Here is a 12,092-nt window from a genome sequence, read left to right on the forward strand (position 1 = left end):
TCCCTCTGCCTCCCTCTCTCTCTCTCTGTCTCTCATGAATAAATAAAAAAAAAAATCTTAAAAAAAAAAATAAAAAAATAAAACCTTAATAAACCATCCTTGCATTCCCAAGATAAGTACCACTTGTAAATCTGTAAATGATTATTTTTTCAACACTGCTTTTTTTCCATATCCATATGCACTTCACAATTGATGAAAGGCAGGATTGATCTCTAATTCATTAATCTATCACATTATCCAGTACCAGTTTCATCACTCCATCATCCAAAAACTAGCTCACTGAGAACTCCCTGAAGGACTCCCTTTGCTTTCACTTTTTCAGTGTGCCTCTGTTTCCCTTCCCAGCAAAGCTCTATGAAAAAGAAATCTATACGATAGTGCCCCTTATCTGCAGTCTCGCTTACTCAGGGTCAACTGTGGTCCAGAAATAGATGATACTTCTTCTGACATATCATCAGGTCAGTGATAGCCTAATGTTAGGTCAGTATCCCTAAGTCATTCACCTCACTTCACGTCATCGCACAGGCATTTTGTCATCTCACATCATAAGAAGGGTGAGTACAGTATGTTATTTTGAGAAAGAGACCACATTCATATAACTTATTACAGTAGTCATAACTGTTCTACTTTATTGTCGTTAATCTCTTACTGCACTTCATTTATAAAAAGAACTTTATCACAGGTATGTATGTACAGAAAAAACAGTACATATAGCGTTCGGTACTACTATCTGTTCTTTCAGGCATCCACTGGGAGTCTTGGAACGTACCTGCCATGGATAGGTGCGCGGGAGGGAGGGAGGAGTTCTGTATAAGCCATTTCCACTACTTTACTTGCATCTTCTCAGTTCACTGATTTCTGCTGATTTGGATCCTTAATATCATGTCCTTTCCTTCCACCCTACAGTCTCACTACGTGATCTCATTAATTGTCGCAGCTTTACCTAACTCCTCTTAACAATCAAATTAGTATTTCCAGGCTTCTCTCTCAAATATTTCTGCCTACTGAAAATAACTATCTAGATTAACCATAGGCACCTCCAATTCAACATGCCTACATCTGAACTATTACCTCCCCTCCTCCCCTGAAAAATGTGTTTCTTCTTTTTCTATTGTTATGTTAATCACCATATATTACATCATTAGTTTTTGATGTAGTGTTCCATGATTCATTGTTTGTGCATAATACCCAGTGCTCCATGCAGAATGTGCTCTCTTTAATACCCATCACCAGGCTAACCCATCCCCCTACCCTCCTCCCTTCTACAACCCTCAGTTTGTTTTTCAGAGTCCATCGTCTCTCATGGTTCGTCTCCCCCTCTGACTTACTCCCCTTCATTCTTCCCCTCCTGCTATCTTCTTTTTCTTTTTTCTTAACATATGTTGCATTATTTGTTTCAGAAGTACAGATCTGTGATTCAACAGTCTTGCACCATTCACAGTGCTCACCATAGCACATACCCTCCCCAATGTCTATCACCCAGCCACCCCATCCTTCCCAACCCCCACGACTCCAGCAACAGTTTGTTTCCTGAGATTAAGAATTCCTCGTATCAGTGAGGTCATATGATACATGTCTGTCTGATTGACTTATTTCACTCAGCATAACACCCTCCAGTTCCATCCATGTCATTGCAAATGGCAAGATCTCATTCCTTTTGATGGCTGCATAATATTCCATTGTGTATATATACCACTTCTTCTTTATCCATTCATCTGTCAATGGACATCATCACTCTTTCCACAGTTTGGCTATTGTGGACATTGCTGCTATAAACATTGGGGTGCACGTACCCCTTCGGATCCCTACATTTGTATCTTTGTGGTAAATACCCAGTAATGCAGGGGCGCCTGGGTGGCTCAGTTGCTTAAGCGACTGCCTTCGGCTCAGGTCATGATCCTGGAGTCCCAGGATCGAGTCCCACGTCAGGCTCCCTGCTCAGCAGGGAGTCTGCTTCTCCTTCTGACCCTCTTCCGTCTCGTGCTCTCAATCTCTCTCTCTCAAATAAATAAAATCTTTCAAAAATAAATAAATAAATAAATACGCAGTAGTGCAATTGCTGGACCGTATGGTAGCTCTACTTTCAACTGTTTGAGGAAACTCCATACTGTTTTCCAGAGGGGTTGCACCAGCTTGCATTCCCACCAACAGTGTAGGAGGGTTCCCCTTTCTCCACATCCCTGCCAACATCTGTCGTTTCCTGACTTGTTAATTTTAGCCATTCTGACGGGTGTGAGGTGGTATCTCATGGAGGTTTTGATTTGGATTTCCCTGATGCCGAGCAATGTTGAGCACTTTTTCATGTGTCTGTTGGCCATTTGGATGTCTTCTTTGGAAAAATGTCTGTTCATGTCTTCTGCCCATTTCTTGATTGGATTATTTGTTCTCTGGGTGTTGAGTTTGATAAGTTCTTTATACATTTTGGATACTAGCCCTTTATCGGATATGTCATTTGCAAATATTTTCTCCCATTCTGTTGGTTGTCTTTTGGTTTTCTGGACTGTTTCTTTTGCTGTGCAAAAGCTTTTTATCTTAAGGAAATCCCAATAGTTCATTTTTGCCCTTGCTTCCCTTGCCTTTGTGTTTCTAGGAAGAAGTTGCTGCAGCTGAGGTCGAAGAGGTTGCTGCCTGTGTTCCCCTTTAGGATTTTGATGGACTCCTGTCTCACGTTTAGTTTCTTTCAACCATTTGGAGTCCAGTTTTGTGTGTGGTGTAAGGAAATGGTCCAGTTTCATTCTTCTGCATCTGGCTGTCCAATTTTCCCAACACCATTTGTTGAAGAGACTGTCTTTTTGCCATTGGACATTCTTTCCTGCTTTGTCAAAGATAAGTTGACCATAGAGTTGAGGGTCCATTTCTGGGCTCTCAATTCTGTTCCACTGATCGATGTGTCTGTTTTTATACCAGTACCATACTGTCTTGATGATGACAGCTTTGTAATAGAGCTGGAAGTCCGGAATTGTAATGCCGCCAGCTTTGCTTTTCTTTTTCAAGATTCCTCTGGCTATTCGGGCTCTCTTCTGGTTCCATACAAATTTTAGGATTATTTGTTCCATTTCTTTGAAAAAAGTGGATGGTATTTTGCATTGAATGTGTAGATTGCTCTAGGTAGCATTGACATCTTCACAATGTTGGTTCTCCCAATCCATGAGCATGGAACGTTTTTCCATTTCTTTGTGTCTTCTTCAATTTCTTTCATGAGGATTTTATAGTTTTCTGGGTACAGATCCTTTGCCTCTTTGGTTAAATTTATTCCTAGGTATCTTATGGTTTTGGGTGCAATTGTAAATGGGATCGACTCCTTGATTTGTCTCTCTTCTGTCTTGTTGTTGGTGTATAGGAATGCCACTGATTTCTGTGCATTGATTTTATAGCCTGCTACTTTACTGAATTCCTGTATGAGTTCTAGCAGTTTTGGGGTGGAGTCTTTTGGGTTTTCCACATACAGTATCATATCATCTGCAAAGAGTGAGAGTTTGACTTCCTCTTTGCCGATTTGGATGCCTTGGATTTCTTTTTGTTGTCTGATTGCTGTGGCTAAGACTTCTAATACTATGTTGAATAGCAGTGGTGATAGTGGACATCCCTGCCGCGTTCCTGACCTTTTTCCCCATTGAGAATGATATTCGCTGTAGGTTTTTCATAGATGGCTTTTATGATATTGCGGTATGTACCCTCTATCCCTATACTCTGAAGAGTTTTGATCAAGAAAGGATGCTGTACTTTGTCAAATGCTTTTTCTGCATCTACTGAGAGGATCATATGATTCTTGTTCTTTCTTTTGTTAATGTATTGTATCATGTTGATTGATTTGTGGATGTTGAACCATCCTTGCAGCCCAGGGATAAATCCCACTTGGTCGTGGTGAATAATCCTTTTAATGTACTGTTGGATCCTATTGGCTAGTATTTTGGTGAGAATTTTTGCATCCATGTTCATCAAGGATATTGGTCTGTAATTCTCCTTTTTGATGGGGTCTTTGTCTGGTTTTGGGATCAAGGTAATGCTGGTCTCATAAAATGAGTTTGGAAGTTTTCCTTCCATTTCTATTTTTTGGAACAGTTTCAGGAGAATAGGTATTAATTCTTCTTTAAATGTCTGATAGAATTCCCCTGGGAAGCCATCTGGCCCTGGGCTTTTGTTTCTTGGGAGATTTTTTTTTTTTTTTTTGTACTCTACTTTGTAATTATATTTCAAGTTCCTTCTAAAACAAGGCCCCAGGAACCCCCGGGTTCAAGTACGTCCCTGAGCTTGGTCCACTGCTGTCTTGTATTCATGCTTGGGTATTCGTTCACCAACTTTAAATCCCAAGATAGACGATGCGACACAGCAGGACTCCCTCTTCTGTGGCAGGAGTCCCCCGCTGACTTCAGAGGTGGTAGGGGCAGCCAATGTGGAAAACACACTGGAACTCTCCCTTGGAACTGGGCTGTGATGACAAGTGCTTGCCAGGAGCATCATCCTCTTTTCCTTGACCCTCTCTCTACTTTCTGGGTTTAATTCAGCTGCCGAATGAGCTGACTGATTCGTTCACCTCGATAGCCAGGTAAGCCCACCTCCTTAAGGAAACCCACTCTATTCTTGGTAGCATAACGGGCCACTGAGAGATGGAAAGGACGTAAGAACGCAGAGATCTCCTGGGAATTCTTCCCCGGAAAGGCGATTTCATGAATGAGGCCTTCCAAGCAAATAACACCATACTTCCCCAGGTGCTCCTCAATCACTGTGTTGTCCGTCAAAGGGATGGTTTTATTCTTGACCTTGGCTTGTCCACGTTTCAAGATGAGTTCCCGGACAGACTTCAGATTTGGAAATCCCCAGGTCACATAAGGTTCCACTACACGCAGCGTTTTTATGGTCTGGGGGGTCACTCTGAAAAACACACCACTGAAAATCTTCTTCAGGTGAAGCCATGCAATGGTCCTCTGCACCAGTGAACTCACCCCATTATTCCTTTGGATGCGGACAACAAAGGCCAAGGAATGTTTATCTGGCACTTCCAGGCCACGAGGTTTCACTTCTAGTCGGCTGAGGCGCACCCTGTCACGTTGCTGCCGCCAGGAGTCATGTAGAAACCATTCCAGTCGCTTAAACTTGAGCTGTTTTCCTTTCTTCTGCTCCCTCTTGTCCAAAAAGTGCCTGCTTTGCTTGAGTGGCTTTAAGGGCCTGATACAAGAATGAGCGGCTACTGCTCATTCTTGGAAGATTTTTGATGACTGCTTCAATTTCCTTAGTGGCTATAGGTCTGTTCAGGTTTTCTATTTCTTCCTGGTTCAATTTTGGTAGTTGATACATCTCTAGGAATGCACCCATTTCTTCCAGGTTATCTAATTTGCTGGCATAGAGTTGCTCATAATATGTTCTTATAATTGTTTGTATTTCTTTGGTGTTGGTTGTGATCTCTCCTCTTTCATTCATGATTGTGTTGATTTGGGTCATTTCTCTTTTCTTTGTGGTAAGTCTGGCCAGGGGTTTATCAATCTTGTTATTTCTTTCAAAGAACCAGCTCCTAGTTTCGTTGATCTGTTCTACTGTTCTTTTGGTTTCTAGTTCATTGATTTCTGCTCTGATCTTTATGATTTCTCTTCTCCTGCTGGGTTTAGGCTTTATTTGCTGTTCTTTCTCCAGCTGCTTTAGGTGTAGGGTTAGGTTGTGTATTTGAGACCTTTCTTGTTTCTTGAGAAAGGCTTGTATTGCTATATACTCTCCTCTCAGGACTGCCTTTGCTGTATCCCAAAGATTTTGAACAGTTGTGTTTTCATTTTCATTGGCTTCCATGAATTTTTTTAATTCTTCTTTAATTTCCTGTTGACCCATTCATTCTTTAGTAGGATGCTCTTTAGCCTCCATGTATTTGAGTTCTTTCCGACTTTCCTCTTGTGACTGAGTTCTAGTTTCAAAGCACTGTGGTCTGAAATTATGCAGGGAATAATCCCAATCTTTTGGTACCGGTTGAGACCTGATTTGTGACCTAGGATGTGATCAATTCTGGAGAATGTTCCATGGGCACTAGAGAAGAATGTGTATTCCGTTGCTTTGGGATGGAATGTTCTGAATATGTCTGTGAAGTCCATTTGGTCCAGTGTGTCATTAAAAGTCTTTATTTCCTTGTTGATCTTTTGCTTAGATGATCTGTCCATTTCAGTCAGGGGGGTGTTAAAGTCCCCCACTATTATTGTATTGCTGTCAATGTGTTTCTTCGCTTTTGTTATTAATTGCCTTATATAATTGGCTGCTCCCATGTCAGGGGCATAGATATTTACAATTGTTAGATCTTCTTGTTGGATGGATAGACCCTTTAAGTAGGATATAGTGTCTTTCCTCATCTCTTATTACAGTCTTTGATTTAAAACCTAATTTGTCTAAGGACTGCCACCCCAGCTTTCTTTTGGTGTCCATTAGCATGGTAAATGGTTTTCCACCCCCTCACTTTCAACCTGGGGGTGTCTTTGGGTCTAAAATGAGTCTCTTGCAGACAGCATATGGATGGGTCTTGTTTTTTAATCCAATCTGATAGCCTGTGTCTTTTGATTGGGGCATTTAGCCCATTTACATTCAGGGTAACTATTGAAAGGTATGAATTTAGTGCCACTGTATTGCCTATAAGGTGACTGTGACTGTATATTGTCTGTGTTCCTTTCTGATCTATGCTGCTTTTAGGCTCTCTCTTTGCTTAGAGGACCCTTTACAATATTTCTTGGAGGGCTGGTTTCGTGTTTGCAAATTCCTTTAGTTTTTGTTTGTTCTGGAAGCTTTTTATCTCTCCTTCTATTTTCAATGACAGCCTAGCTGCATATAGTACTCTTGGCTGCATATTTTTCTCGTTTAGTGCTCTGAAGATATTTTGCCAGTCCTTTCTGGCCTGCCAAGTCTCTGTGGATAGGTCTGTTGCCAATCTAATATTTCTACCATACATATCTCTTCTCCCGAGCTGCTTTCAGGATTTTCTCTTTGTCTCTGAGACTCCTAAGTTTTACTATTAGATGTCGGGGTGTTGACCTATTTTTATTGATTTTGAGAGGGGTTCTCTGTGCCTCCTGGATTTTGATGCCTGTTTCTTTCCTCACATTAGGGAAGTTCTCTGCTATTATTTGCTCCAATATACCTTCTGCCCCTCTCTCTCTTTCTTCTTCTGGGATCCCAATTATTCTAATGTTGTTTTGTCTTATCGTATCACTTATCTCTCGAATTCTGCCCTTGTGATCCTGTAGTTGTTTCTCTCTCTTTTTCTCAGCCTCTTTATTTTCCATCATTTGGTCTTCTATACTGCTGATTCTCTCTTCTGCCTCATTTATCCTAGCAGTTAGTGCCCCCGTTTTTGACTGCACCTCATCAATAGCCTTTTTGATTTCGACTTGGTTAGATTTTAGTTCTTCTTTTTCTCCAGAAAGGGTTTCTCTAATAACTTCCACGCTTTTTTCAAGCCCAGCTAGTATCTTTAAAGTCATGATTCTGAACTCTAGGTCCGACATCGTACTAATGTCCGTATTGAGTAGGTCCCTGGCTGATGGTACTACCTCTTGTTCTTTTTGCTGAGGTGATTTTTTTCGTCTTGTCATTTTGTCCAGAGGAGAATAGATGAATGAGAGAACAAAATGTTAACAGGTTAACAACATCCCCAGCAAATATACTGTATACAAATCAGAAAAGACTTGAAGCCAGGGGAAAAGAAAGAAAAAAGAAAGAGATAAAAACAAAAACAGAACAATACAAAAAAAGCAGAATATGATCAAATATGATCAGGCTAGTGCACAGATCAGTGCCACACACTAGATTTTGGGCGTATTTTGGTCTGTTAGAAAAAAGTGCCTCCTAAAATTTTAAAGGAAGAAAGACATATATGTACAAAATAAGGGTTGATACAATGAAGGGATGGAAGATGACTGTAAAGATGAAAATTATAAAAGATTTTATAAAAGGAATTGATGTTTGAAAAAAAGATTTAAAAAAAAAAGAAAAAAGGGAGAGAATGTGATCAGGCAGGAGACTAGAACAAAGCCATACACTAGTGATTTAGGGTATATTTTGATCTGTTAGAAGAAACTGTATCTCAAAATTTTAAAGAGAGAACTTACATATATATGCCAAAAATAAGGGTAACTACTCTGAAGGGATAAAATATGACTCTAAAAATGAAAAATAAAAAAAATTTTTTTAAAAAAGGGATTGATAAGATGTCGATTGAAAAAGGGAAAAAGAAAAATTAAAAAAAAAAGTTAAAAAAGATTAACTTGATGAACTAATGAATCATGGTAAAAAAAAGCCATGAATTCTATGTGCAGTATTCCCCTAGCGCTGGAGTTCTCCCGTTCTCCTTGATCAGTAAACTTGGTCTTGGCTTGCTGGCTGTTCGGGCTGATCTTCTGGGGGAGGGGCCTGTTGCCGTGGTTTCCAAATGTCTTTGAGGGAGGCTGAATTGCCCCGCCCTTGTCGGTCCGGGCTAACCAAGCAGCTCCGGTTTGCTCTCAGGAGCTTTTGTTCCCTGCAAGCTCTCGGTACAGCTTTGGAGGACCAGGGCAAAAATGTTGGCCTCCCAATCTCCACCCGGAGGAGCTGAGAACTCAGGGCCCCGCTCCTCAGTGCGCCCCCAGAGAAAAGCAGTCACTCCCGTCTCCCCGGTCTCCGGCCGCACTCTGTGCTCACCCGGCCTGTGACTGAGCGTTTGTATCTCTGGCACCCGACCCCGTGTGGAGTCTCCAAACCCAGCAGATCCCTGCAGTGCGTTCCCATGCCGCTCCTCCCGGGGGAGAAAGGGGAGTCTCCCCGGCTCTGCCGCTTGTTGCGTCCCTGCTGGAGGAGCAGTGGCCCGACTGGGCCGCGGATCACAGTTTATGGCAACCCCGAGCTGAGAGCCCACGCCTCGGCTCCGTCTCTGCAGCCAGCTTCCCCGCTCCGATACCTGGGAGCTCTGCCGCACTCAGGCAACCCCGGTCTTTCTGTAACCCCGAGGGTCCTGAGACCACACTGTCCCGCGAGGTTTCCACCCCCCGCTTAGCCACTGGAGCGACGTCCCTCCGCGGAGCCTTCTAAAAGTTCCGATTTTGGGCGCCTGGGTGGCTCAGTTGGTTGAGCGACTGCCTTCGGCTCAGGTCATGATCCTGGAGTCCCGGGATCAAGTCCCACATCGGACTCCCTGCTCAGCGGGGAGTCTGCTTCTCCCTCTGACCCTGCTCTCTCTCTCTCTCTCAAGTAAATAAATAAAATCTTTAAAAAAAAAAAAAAAGAAAAAGAGAAAGAAAAAGAAAAGTTCCGATTTTGTGCTCCGTGGCTCTATCACTTGCCAGAAGCGGCCAACGGAGGCTCCCTCCCCCGCTGTCTATCCTCCCGAATATCGCCTCGGATTCACTTCGCACGTCCTACGTTCCAGTAAGTGGTCGCTTCTCTGTTCAGAGAGTTGTTGCTACTCTCCTCTTCGATCTCCTGTTGAGTTCATAGGTGTTCAGAATGATTTGATCCCTATTCAGCTCAATTCCTGAGACCAGACGAAATCTAGGTCTCCTACTCTTCCGCCATCTTGCTCCGCCCCCGCCAATGTGTTTCTTCTTGATAACAGCTATCACCAGTCAGAAATCTGGGCATCATCATAATCTCTGTCCTTAAAAGCCCAAGCTCTATCAATTCTACTACTCATATATTTCTTTTGTTATTGTGTATCTATGTATTCGTTGTTGTTTTTGTTGTTGTTGTCTTTTCACCACTGCTGCCTTAGAGCAAGCTTGCAAAATTTCTCATTTGGAGTGTAACAGTAGCCTCCAAAGAGGAAGCTAAATGATAGACCATTAAGAGAAATCAATCAGTTACACTGGCAACAGAATCAACATGTGAAGAAAAGTGGAAGAGAGACCTTCTAACCATAACTCTACTCATCAAAATTCACCTCTTCTCAGGAATTCTTCAGTAATCTTTGTTGCCACCCATTCTCTGTCATTGCCACCTTTACATTGGTAATTTTGTTAAGGGTCTAGAAGGTTTTCCTACAGCTACTAAAAGAATCCTTACATTCATTATCAACTATCCTCTATTTTATATTCCACCCTGCAATGAGTAAACTTTCTAAAATGCATATTGAAAATGCAGCTTTTCAGTAACACTCCACTAAGTGAATATAAAGACCTAACTTCCTAACAGCATTTAAAACCATTTTGTCTCCTCTCCTCCAGTCACATCAAACTACTTGTGAAATGATATAAATGTAGGGATCCGAAGGGGTACATGCACCCCAATGTTTATAGCAGCAAGCAGCAATGTCCACAATAGCCAAACTGTGGAAAGAGCCAAGATGTCCAACGACAGATGAATGGATAAAGAAGATGTGGTATATATACACAATGGAATATTATGCAGCCATCAAAAGGAATGAGATCTTGCCATTTGCAATGACGTGGATGGAACTGGAGGGTGTTATGCTAAGTGAAATAAGTCAATCAGAGACAGACATGGATCATAAGACCTCACTGATATGAGGAATTCTTAATCTCAGGAAACAAAGTGAGGGTTGCTGGAGTGGTGGGGGGTGGGAGGGATTGGGTGGCTGGGTGATAGACATTGGGGAGGGTATGTGCTATGGTGAGCGCTGTGAATTGTACAAGACTGATGAATCACGGATCTGTACTTCTGAAACAAATAATGCAATATATGTTAAGAAAAAAAAAAGAAGAAGAAGATAGCAGGAGGGGAAGAATGAAGGGGAGTAAGTCGGAGGGGGAGACGGACCATTAGAGACGATGGACTCTGCAAAACAAACTGAGGGTTCTAGAGGGGAGGGGGGTGGGTGGATGGGTTAGCCTGGTGATGGGTATTAAAGAGGGCACATTCTGCGTGGAGCACCGGGTGTTATGCACAAACAATGAATCATAGAACACTACATCAAAAACTAATGATGTAATGTATGGTGATTAACATAGCAATAAAAAATTATTAAAAAAAAACTAGTTGTGAAACCTGAATTATGTCAAATTTGTCTCTCTTCTTTGACTTTACACATTTTTATTCCTTTGCCTGGAAAGCTTCTCTCCTCACTTACCTATTTACCTGGTAAATTCAATCCCACCTTTAAGACTTGCTCAACTATCACTCTTGTCTATGAAACTTTCTTATGCAATCTTCCCAGGTTTCCAATCTCCCTCTCAGTTCTCATAACACTTGTTCTAAATGTTGTTATGTAAATGCTTCCTTCAATATTCATTCTAAAACCACTTTGGTGTTTATGAATAGGTTCTCTCTATCTGGCTTATGACCTCATCATGCCACTGAAATGTTTCTTTCTCTCATCATTAAAGAATTTTATAGACAAAAGAATCTTTATTTTGTTTATTCTTCTTTTACACCTGATGTCACTAACCAAATGCAACACGTTAACCCCAACACTATAAAAATGAATCAAGACACAATTCTTACCTTTAAACAACTCACAATCAAGTAGGGTTCCCAACAGCTATTTACATATCCTATTTGTAACAATATGGTAAATGCTGAGCAAGGACCACATTCTATTTACCTTTACCACCCCTGTACTTAGTACCTCATGTTAGCTGGGTAAATGGCAGCAATTTAATAAAAATTCTTTTATTTTTTACTCCTTTTCATGCCAAAAGATAGCTTTACCATTCCTCCCATCTGAGAGAAAGATCATCTTTTCCAAGGACAGCCCCTCTCCTTGATTCCAGTTAAACTCCTCATCCTCTTCATCCTTTTATTGAAGGTCACTAATGAAAGATCCTAACTGTAAAACCCAATATCCTGTTCTCATACATCTGCCCCTACTTCTTTGAAGAATTTGACATTGCTGCCTACTACCGCCCAAAACACTCTCTTTCCTTGCCTTCAACACCATCACACTCTTCCAATTTTCCTTACTTTGTCAGTGCTCAGAATGAAAAGGAAATCAATTTGCAAGCAAGTCAGGAATGAAAGAAAAGGATTTTCTCATTGATGGTTGTTTCTTGGCTAATAAAAAGATGGGTGACATAATTATCATGTAACTCAGCAATTCCACTCCTAGGTATATACCTAAGAGAACTGAAAACATGTCCACACAAAAACTTGTATGTGAATGTTCACAACAGTCATTCATAAGAGCCCCAAAGTAGAAA

General features: G+C 41.5%; 1 protein-coding gene and 1 pseudogene across 1 annotated transcript in view; both read right to left on the reverse strand.

The window, feature by feature from the left end:
• The window catches only part of PPM1D (protein phosphatase, Mg2+/Mn2+ dependent 1D), a 63,823-nt gene that overhangs the window by 6,631 nt on the left and 45,100 nt on the right, over positions 1-12,092 (reverse strand). The window lies entirely within an intron of this gene.
• Positions 4,423-5,196, reverse strand: LOC148163473 (large ribosomal subunit protein uL30 pseudogene; annotated as a pseudogene).

Source organism: Eumetopias jubatus, unplaced genomic scaffold (assembly GCF_037043125.1).
Source record: "Eumetopias jubatus isolate StellerSeaLion01/CBP00866 unplaced genomic scaffold, mEumJub1_p1.0 scaffold_10, whole genome shotgun sequence".
NCBI lineage: Eukaryota > Metazoa > Chordata > Mammalia > Carnivora > Otariidae > Eumetopias > Eumetopias jubatus.